Source organism: Apus apus, chromosome 5 (assembly GCF_020740795.1).
Source record: "Apus apus isolate bApuApu2 chromosome 5, bApuApu2.pri.cur, whole genome shotgun sequence".
Classification (NCBI taxonomy): domain Eukaryota; kingdom Metazoa; phylum Chordata; class Aves; order Apodiformes; family Apodidae; genus Apus; species Apus apus.
In genome coordinates, this window is record NC_067286.1 from 7,659,791 (window position 1) to 7,670,029 (window position 10,239).

Consider the following 10,239-nt stretch of genomic DNA (forward strand, 5'->3'; position numbering starts at 1 on the left):
GCCTATGCCACAACATATCAACGGTGCATTTTTCTTAGATATCTAGAATGGCCATTATTATTGCACATGCAGTTTTAAATACTAGAATTTATGACATGAACTAAGTGGCTAATGTTCATTGTCTTATATTTCCATTTAATGATTCAATCAGATTAAATCTGTCTCCTATTCTAGTCAAGGTATCACACATAACTCCCTGCTGAAAAGAGAATGCAGCTCATCCTGATCTAATTACACTTAAACAGGAATCTTGGAATAGTTGCATAATACTTTACTATGTGCAGTGCAGAAGCTGATCTTACTCCAAATACAAGCTGATGGCAGAACTTCCAGTCTCTGTGCAGAGGGACTAAGGCCCTGGGCACCCAAAGGCAAGAGAACATGATGGTGGGTCCTGAGATTGGTAATAACCTTATGAGCAGATCTTGATCTCCTAACTACTACTACTGAGCACTAACTTTTAAGAATTTAGACTGATTGATACTCCTACATGATAGTTAAGGCATCTAGCTCATGGAAGACAGCATCTCCTGTTTTACTGATCTGTTTCAGTAAACTTAGCCATTAAACTGAGCTATGTTTGCACCACTACTAGACAGCAAGATACCACTAGCAATTGGAACTAGTTTTAAAGGGGAACAGAAGGAGCCACAGAAAACATTTCAAGGCCAAAGACTTTGCAAAACCTGACTTGGCTTGCAATCAAACACTAGGAAGAACCCACCACTCGTAAGCTGTGCCCTTCTTTTTTCATCCTCCAGTTTAGCATATTCTGTATTCCATTTAGTATGTCCAGCAAGGAGCACATTAACCACATCAAATAACAAAGGAAGAATTTTGGATTATTTCCCACAGAAGTTGCAGGTAAGACTGATGCCCCTCAAACTCAAGTGCTGTACAGACTATCCCAAACATGATGAATTTCAAAGCAACATCAGAAGAAAAAGGTACCAGCTTTCCCATAGTGTGAAATAGTGTACAAGGGACATACATGCATATGGTGATACAACAGGCAATGTCACACCTGCATTCTGTCTCTCCACAGGGTAAGGTAAAATATCTTCAACAGATGGGAGCAACTCTTCACTATGCCAGTGACAAGGATACAATTATCATGTATAGGCATAACTATTCCTATTGATAATTAAGGGATATCCGTCTTCAGCACAAGTATTGGCTCTGATGAGAGCAGCAGGAAAGCATGCAGGGGGGTTGGAGCTAGATGATCTTTACGGTCCCTTCCAACCCAAACCATTCCATGATTCTGTGATTCTGTTATACATCAGAAATTACAATGTATCATCACATTAACAAAAAATGTGGATATGTGTCAAGATGCTTTCACAGTTAAGTGGGAAATCTTTTCTTTATATGGAAATAGCCTGACAATCTTTAAAATGAAATTCCATTGGACCAGTGGGATTACAAAAATAATGAAAAATTAATATAGCTTTTGAAGACATACTTTAAAATCCTCAGTAAGGCTCCTTGGCATTTTTGGGGATGGTGACACAGAGACATCAGTTGATCCCACATCATATGCCACATTCTCAAACAGGTTGCTCAGATTTAGATAAAAATAAAATATAAAAATAAACCTACTCAATTGGCTGGTCCAGGAAGTGCTATCTTCTCCCACCTGAGGCTGGTACAAGTTGGTATCAAGGCCACAGCACCTAGGAAGAAAAAAAAATATTCTAATTGTCAATTACTGAACTCCCAAGACCATAATGTTCTCAGGACTTATCGAAAGATATCTTCTGTTTGGATAAAAGCCAGTTAATTTAATGTTTCAGGAGGACAAAAAACAAGAAGTGGGAGATGGGCTTTTAGCATTAGATCACCTGTAATATAATACAGAAATACCAAAAATAGAATTTACTAGATTGACAGGTTAGGCACATCCCCCAAATTACTCTCAAAGCTCCCCCCCAACTTCAAATTCAGCTAAACTGAAGTTCTGCTGATGTTGCTTTCACTGCATCTCACAGGACCTTCCTGGGACACAGAAACTAAAGGAATACTTGTTGAGAATGCGTCAAATGAAAAAGTACAAAATATTTCATATAGCTAAATCTTCCCAGAACCTTTAGTAACATTTAGATTAAACACTGTAAAATCATAGGGAGAATTATTCTTTTTTCAAAGTGAATTCAAAAGGGAATTCAACAGACAGCAGAAAGTATGGGAAAAGAACAGCTAGAGAGATGTCCTAGAATTTAGCAGAACCAAAAGCTTCTCCATTCCTGCTCTTCACTGAGAAGATTTTGCATCAGTTCCTTTGTTTGAGTCTCCCTAGTCTTTCCTTGTCTTCAAGTTTTAAACTCAGTTAATGCTACATTTCTGGGAATCCCCAAATCTCCCTGAGTTGCTGATAACTGAAATGCTTTATGCCAAGGCAGTTTTCACAACTAACACATCTGCTCCAAACTGGATACAGCAAAGTACAGTCAAATAAAGCAAGCAAATGCAAGAGACTAAAGAGTATTATTCCATTAGTCCCATTTATATTCAACAAAAATGTGTAACCTGGAACAGACAGGGTTATACTAAGTTGGGATTATTTAATTTACTACAGAAACATTTAAAAGTGAACTCTATACAAGAAAAGTATTGGTATACTTCCTGTAGGCTATAGAGTACTGTTTTCCTAGAGCAAATAAACACAGTAATTTACACTTGAGTTTAGTCAAACTAGTACCTTTTGAAGCAAAATTTTCCTGCATTGATCTTTCTTCAGTGTAGCTGCATGACCATTAAAATTATAGGATACCTTCTTGAGCTAACAATCAAACCCCATGACTATTCCAAGGCTGCCTACCAGTTTCTTAATAAAAACTTGTATGTTATATCAGATCTACAATTGCTGCACATGCTGGGTGCAAAGTTTGACAACTTTCAATCATCACAAAAGGTGTATGAAATTATTTCATTATGAATTTCAAAAGCCTTGCTATCAACTAGCACTGGGTTTACAAAACAGTTACGTAGACATTGCAAGGAAATAAACCCTTAACATTTGCTACCCCAAAGCTTGTGAAAAGAAAAATTGCATACAAGACCTTAAAATTAGCCCTCTGGGATAAGGAACTTGGGGATAAGGTAGGTTTTCCCCTAAATCAGACTGTAGCTAATGTGCAGCTTTGCAGTGTATTCAGAGAATCTTCTAGGCTTGTAGCTGTGATGTAAATAAATATTAGCTTAATAGTGGGAGCCCAGGTCCAATACGCAGTCAACAGAGACAAGCAAGGCCTCCTCAACTGCAGCTTCAGAAGGTATAATTATGGGTGCAGAAAGCAGACAGTGCAAATATATCCTCCCTTTATATTTCTGCATCCTTTTATAACACATACAAACACAGCTGAAATAAAATGGGCAAGAGGAAGAGCAATGAGAAACGACATGAAATATCGTCTTTAAAATCTACTTTATTCAACTGGAAACAAAACATTTTAAAAGGTGATAATGCTCTAAAAGCTATTTAACTCACCAGCCAAATGAAACTGACCAAAATCTAATTTATTCCTTGTCTTGTTTAGCAGATGTTTAAAAGATCAATATTGTTGTCTCTGTAGATCAGCATGAAATATTAACCAGTCTGAGTGTTCTGAAGCTTTTTACAACATATTCAGCCTCATTAAACATTAAGCAGGCTTGAAATATAAATATAAAATAACTATCAGCTTCCTATCCTTCAGACACAGAATAAAGGTAGCTCAAATGTGGGAAGCAGGAGGAAAAAAAATATTAAATGAACTGGGAATTCACAGAGAAGTTAACTTAGGAAAGCTGTCACTATAGATTGACTCAATCAGATACACTTAACCATAAGGAAAGATAATATTGCAATATCAGAACATCTGCTGAGGAACAAAACAGTAGCATGACATTTATAGCATAAGAAATTCCTAAAAATATGCCTCTCACTACATATATACTCATCTTAGGCCCAATCCTCTTCTACTATACAGCTCCTTTCCCCCCCTCCTATTTGCTGTAAGACCCTCTCCATAGGTTCAGTGAGAATGAAGCCCTCTTTTCTCTGCTTTTCATTACTGTCTGGTATGTTAAAAATATCTGGGCAATACAGCAGAAAAGAGTTTCAGGTTCACTAAAGGGGAATGTCAGCTTTGTAAATCACTGAAAGTAACCGGACATAAACTGTCAAAATAAGTCAGGGAAACATTGTGGTTATTGTCAGTATGTAACTCAAGCCTGCTATCCAAGATGTGGCTAAAGGTTATAGACAATATAGCCAGACAGTTCTAGTATGATGTACAGATCAACTAATTTAGCTAAAAATGCTGTTTAATTTTAATATATGCAGTACATTTAATACCTTTGTCTCCCATTTGTCTGCTTGCTTTATTATTACTGCACCCTGAGACTGATGAGTGAAACAACCTCCCACAGTATTGCCTTTACCTCTGCAGAGTCTGTCAGGCTTTACAGGTAAGTTTTTTATGTAGCTTTCTTATTGCTACTTCTTCTAGTGTTGACTAGTATCTATACTGGACTAGACATGTGCTAGAATTTATTACAGCCACCTTCTCTTATTTTGGCAAGATGGTTAACAACAACGAGTGCAACTCTGTAGGATCCATTCCCCTTCAGAGGTACTAGATCTCATAAACAGGAGACTGAGCTATTAAGTTAGAACCACTGAATTCTCTTATACAACACCATGGTAGGAATGACATCAATCAGTCATTGCAAATACCATAAGGAGTTGAGAATGAAACCAAGAAACTAATACAGTACACCTAGAGGCAAAAAAATATATATTTTTAAAATAGATATTTTTAAAATGTTGAGGCATGAGCAAGGTATCAGTGGGCTCACATAAAGATTAAGTGTATCAGACACATTAAGAAATGATGTTGAAATAGCATTTGACATTGGGCTATTTTTGCTGCATTCTCAGAATAGAACTGAAAAGATACTTTTGTTTTCCACTGCATTCCACTGTATTTTCATACTTTGTCTACCTGTATACTACACTGTTAACAAGCATTGATTAATGCAGCATCAAATCATATGTTTCATGCTTATCTGCATGCCAAATTTTCACATGTGCTTTGTGAACAGGGTTACACCATCTCCAAAGACTCAATTTAATATTAAATTTTAAAATATGTAATGGGAAAGGGTAATATACATTGTGAGCCCAGCAGCTACCAGTTTAGTCAGAGGGGCAAGTCACAGGCTCGGGGAGAGGGCAGACAAAGACTTAGATTTCCTGTCCCCTCTGCATTCCTGCACCATCCCAGTTTGCTCCTGTTAAAATGCAACAATTACAGACAAAAAACAGCCCTGTGTGATGAGAACCACACTTGTCTCTTCCCTGTTATGCCCCCTTTGTTGTTTTTTTTTTGTTGATGCATGGGGGATTCACAGAGCTGCCTCCTTGCTTCCACTCAGCAGAGACAGTTACACAAGGACTCACTCACATTTCTTACAGCCACCAAGGAGCACGATGAAGCCCTAATGAGGCACGTGGATGAGGCTGTGTGATGCAGCCAGGAACGCACAGAACTCATGGAGCACTGTGTGGTGCCTTGCTTCCTTCTTTAATCTGAGTCCCTTGCAGGCCCAGCAGGTTGTTTGGGAAGAAAGGTAATTGGACAGCAGTGTCAAGCATTACTTTGACACCAGGATACAACATAGAGGAATCAAGCAGGACAGTTTTCTTGCTGAGATTGCCACAGCTCTTTTATCCAACAATCCTCTTCTCCCAAGGGTATGCTCATTTATGTGTCATCCTTGTATCTCACTGAGCTTCTAGCATGTAGGAGACAAGCCAAACACCAGCATTAAAAGGTCACCTAAGTGCTATGAAATTGGCATTGAGGTGCAAGGTAGAATGAGCAGGCACAAAGATGGGTATATGTTGTCAGCAACTGCACAAGGAGAGGAATTTTGTCTACCCAACTGCTCTCCAATCAAACCTGGAAAACTAGCCTTTGCACAGATGAAATCTGTTTCACTTTTTGTACTCTGCAACCCCTTGAAAACCTGAGAGATGACAAATGCTAGTGCCAAATTTACTGTAAGTATCTACTCGGGCAAGACGTAACAGTTTGCGTTGATCAAGTTGCACTTATACTTCTCTTAGACATCCATCCCAGTGCAGCTTCTGGCATGCATTCTTTGAAGTCTCCTTTTATACAAGACTTCTGCCTGTCCACACAACTGAAACTGAAGCCTTGTAACCTTCTTACTACAGTATCTTATTCCTGAACAAAACACTTTGCCCTGCACATGCTCAGCTCAAAGCACTATTGCAAAGCAGAGCCAACGCTCCACTCCCTCCATTCCAACAAACTCCACGTGTCTCATCTTCACTTTCAAAGCTCTTCACAGCCTACAGCTCCCAATATTCCTCACCTTTCATCCACTGCTGGAAGTTTTATTCCTGTAATTCACCCATAACTAAAACAGTTCATTGTTTAAAGGGCAAATAGAAGCCAGAAATTTTGTGTGTAGGCTCCCATGTTTTCCTCATATTTGAAAGGGTGTTCTAAATTTCTAGTTAGCTCACATTGCCCTCCCAAAGCTCTCCTCAGCTGTGATGTCTTCTAAAAATGTAACTGCCAATCAGCACTGTGTGACATTTCCAGTATCAGCAAGACAAAAGGGAGAGGAAGAAAGGAAGCTCTCTAACAGACCATCCGACATTTCAGAAGGTGGAGAAGAAGAATCTTCTTAGGACTTCCACCAGTCTCATCCCAGGTGCTGAACACTGCCTGTGTGCATTCCTTCCGTTGCCTCCACCCACATGCACTCTTTGCTTGTGGTGTAAATTCTTCTGCAATGTCTTTTGGTTCAGCACTGGTACAGTGCTTAGGACAGTGAAATTGTGCCTCATGACTTGGATTCCTAAGAGTTACAGTAATATAAGTAATAAAGCAACCACCGTTTTAACGGTATTTCACTAAAATTCATACCCCAAGACCACCAAACCATGAAGAAACAGCATACCAGGGAGAGAGAAAACAATCACACAGATCTGAATGACAACGCAAATGCATCAACCCTCAGCAAGTGTTAATTTGTAAGGCTCAAGAAAAAAATATTTTATCATTCACTTTCAACATACCTATGCTCATTTATGCCCACAGGCACTAAAAAAATTAAATCTGGCTGTAAATAATCCACCTAAATAAAAAACAACACTGAGCAAATCATCCCTGTACATTTTTTTGTTGCTTTAGAGAACATGTAAGGGATGTGTGTGCAGCAGCACATGAAAGACAGATGAAGAAAATTCTTCAGCTGCTTGGATTAAAACAGAATAAAATTATTCAGATAAATGCAAATTTCTTACACTGAGACCTATAAAGATATCCTGGTACTGATGTAGCTTTCCACTGTCTCTAGAAGAACTGAAAACCTATTTAAGACCAATACAAGGGCAGGTACACACATACCAGAGGGCAGAGAGAATGCCATCAAAACATTTCAATAGGAATATGAGAGCTCTTTTGGAAAATCCCAGTAGAAATCTATGACCTACTCAAAAGCCTTTGAAACTTTACCTTCTACAGGTCACTGAAAAAAAATGTTTCTGGAGCAGATCTTCTAATACAATGAAATATTTTTTCTGTAGGAGTTAAGTAACTATTTGATACATATATAACTGGATAGAAGCACACACAGAATGCAGATGAATTACCAGCAGCAAAGTCACTTGATGACTTATTATCTTAAAATGCATTATATTCTTCAGTGTGTCTATTTTCAGAAGGCATCGTGCTAGATTTGCAAACAGGCTGGAAAAAAACTAATTAGAACTAACTATTGTTGAGAAATGTTAGTGTGGAAGGGAAGGCAGTTAAAGAACAGTAAGGGAGTTTAAAATATAAGTTCATTCCAGTAAATCAGTGTCAAAATGACAAGAGAAGCCAACGTGGCTCAAGACCAATATATGGAACAATACGTAAGATAAACAAAAAAGCTTTTGAACCCACATACAGAATATGAGAAGTGAAAGATTTGATTAAGTATTAAAAGAAAAAGACGAAACCAATCAAACAAAACCAAAAGTGAATCATACAGCTCAAAATGTCTCAGTATGAGGGGGAGGTTTTCTGGTGTTTTTTTGTGGGGGTTTTTAAAAATTTTTTTAAACCAAAGAATTAAGAATGTACTTTCCAGAAGGAGAGTGGAAAAGATCAAACTAGAACACAGTGACTACCATAAATTTTTCAAAACAAAGTATTTTGCAGCTATTCTAAGGTATCTGGTGCAACATATCTGAATACTCCAATAGGGAGAGTTTAAGGCTTTCCCCCACCTTTACTGCTTTCTTGTTTCAATGCAAGTTATGCAGCTCTCACCAAGGGCAAGTACTTGCACTCACATTCAGGCAAAATGAGTAATGAGCCCAGGTGATCACTGTGTGAAGTACCACCAGTGCATGTCCAATCTCACTCTGCAGTAGCAGACACTGGGGGGACAATTCCTTCCCTTGGTGTTTGCAGGTATCACACCACATCTTTGTCCAGCCAGAGTGAAGGTAGGGACCCTCCTCACTGACTCTAATCGTGGGTGTGTGCTGACTGGGAACTGTACGTGTTTCCTAAGTCAAAGTGAACTTCTGAGAGAAAGAATTTAAAATTATCAGCACATTGAGTCTTCTATAGATTTCCCTCTATCTTCCCTGCAAGGCTTCCTGTAGCCTTGACTACATGTAAACCAGAGCTATATCCTAAAAACCTTGACTGCTATTTTAGTCTGAGCTTTCTAACTTTGATTAGACAACTAAAATAAGGGTGCAAATACTATATTGACATATCCTTTCTTCTCTTGCAAAAGGTTGCACAGCTACTTCTGACTGAGCCCTAAGGAAGCCCACAGTGTAGACATCAAATGTGTAAGAGAGCAAAAGAAGTGGGAACAGAAACTGAGAGAAGACTTCACTGACAATTTACAAGTTCAAATAGTTTGAAAGAGATCCCCAAAGACAAGAGAGAGACCATCATAATGCCATTAGTTAAAGAAAAGCCTAGGGAAACTGAAAACCTATGTAGGGAAAGCTTAAAAATCATTTTAGAAAACCAAGTGAGGGAAACACTTTAAACAAGCAGACTAGTGGTTCAATTAAGGGTTTCAGAGATGCCTGTAGGAGAAAATCTCCAAGGATATTACCACTAGGATAGACAAAGGGAGGCAATGGGAACCTGATGTGCAGATGTTCAAAATCATTTCCACAAGTTTCATATTGGAAGCTAAATGCATTAAAAAATTTAGAACAGCAAATGCATTCCAGAAATGTGTACAAAGTGCATTTGAAAAACTGTTTAATCATAAATCAGTACAAATAGTGGGATAGGATAGTAATTTTACAGAAACAGCACTGAAATGCAAAGAAAAGGAAGCTTTGATTAATAAGGTGAGGGGCAGGGAGAAGAGATTCTTTATTTTCCTTAAAATAATTAGGATATTTTTTTAAAGAGAAGATGCAAGTCCTCACAGGAAGAAGCCTGCTTGTTAATCTCTCAAAGAATCCATAACAAAGGCAAAAAGGTAGAGAAATAAGTTGTAAGGAAAGCTGCTTTAAATTATTAATCAAGAATTATATCTGGACTTACCAAGCACTTTCCAAGACAAAGAATACAACTCAGTGTAAATAATAAGACAATTATATATTTTTTAATTATTTTTTTCTTTTAAAAAGACTGGCAAGGTTGGGGTGGTTTTTGGGGAGGGGAGGTGTGGGGTGGAGGTGTTTGAATGTAACAATAAGAATTAAACAGAATTAAAAAGATGAGCAAACTTTATAACTCAGACCTTTCTTTCCCAAAAAAGGGTTACATTGCCCCTGGAAGCTCAAACTGCACACAGGTTATTTTCCATCCATGGATTATCAGGCATCTGCAGCCCCCCGTCCGAGCCCCACACTTCAGTGCAAACTTACTGAGCAGAGAAATCTAAGAGCTTCCTTCTCCATCACCACTGATATGAACTACTGTGCCACATACTCCCACATCCATTCTCCATGATCATAGCTGCATGGCTTTCCTATAAAATTAGGTCTGCATTTGCTATTGCCTCGTTCACAGGGAAAGAGCTTTTTACTGTAAATACAAGCCTCTGGCTCTAGCTGCAGCCTCATGTTTTTAGCCTGGAGGAATCCAGTTTGATTTCCCATGTGTTGAACAAATATCAGAGGTCACATAAAGAGAGAATATATGGCTCTATAGGAGCATAAAACTTGGGGAAGAAGGAGAGAGTTTG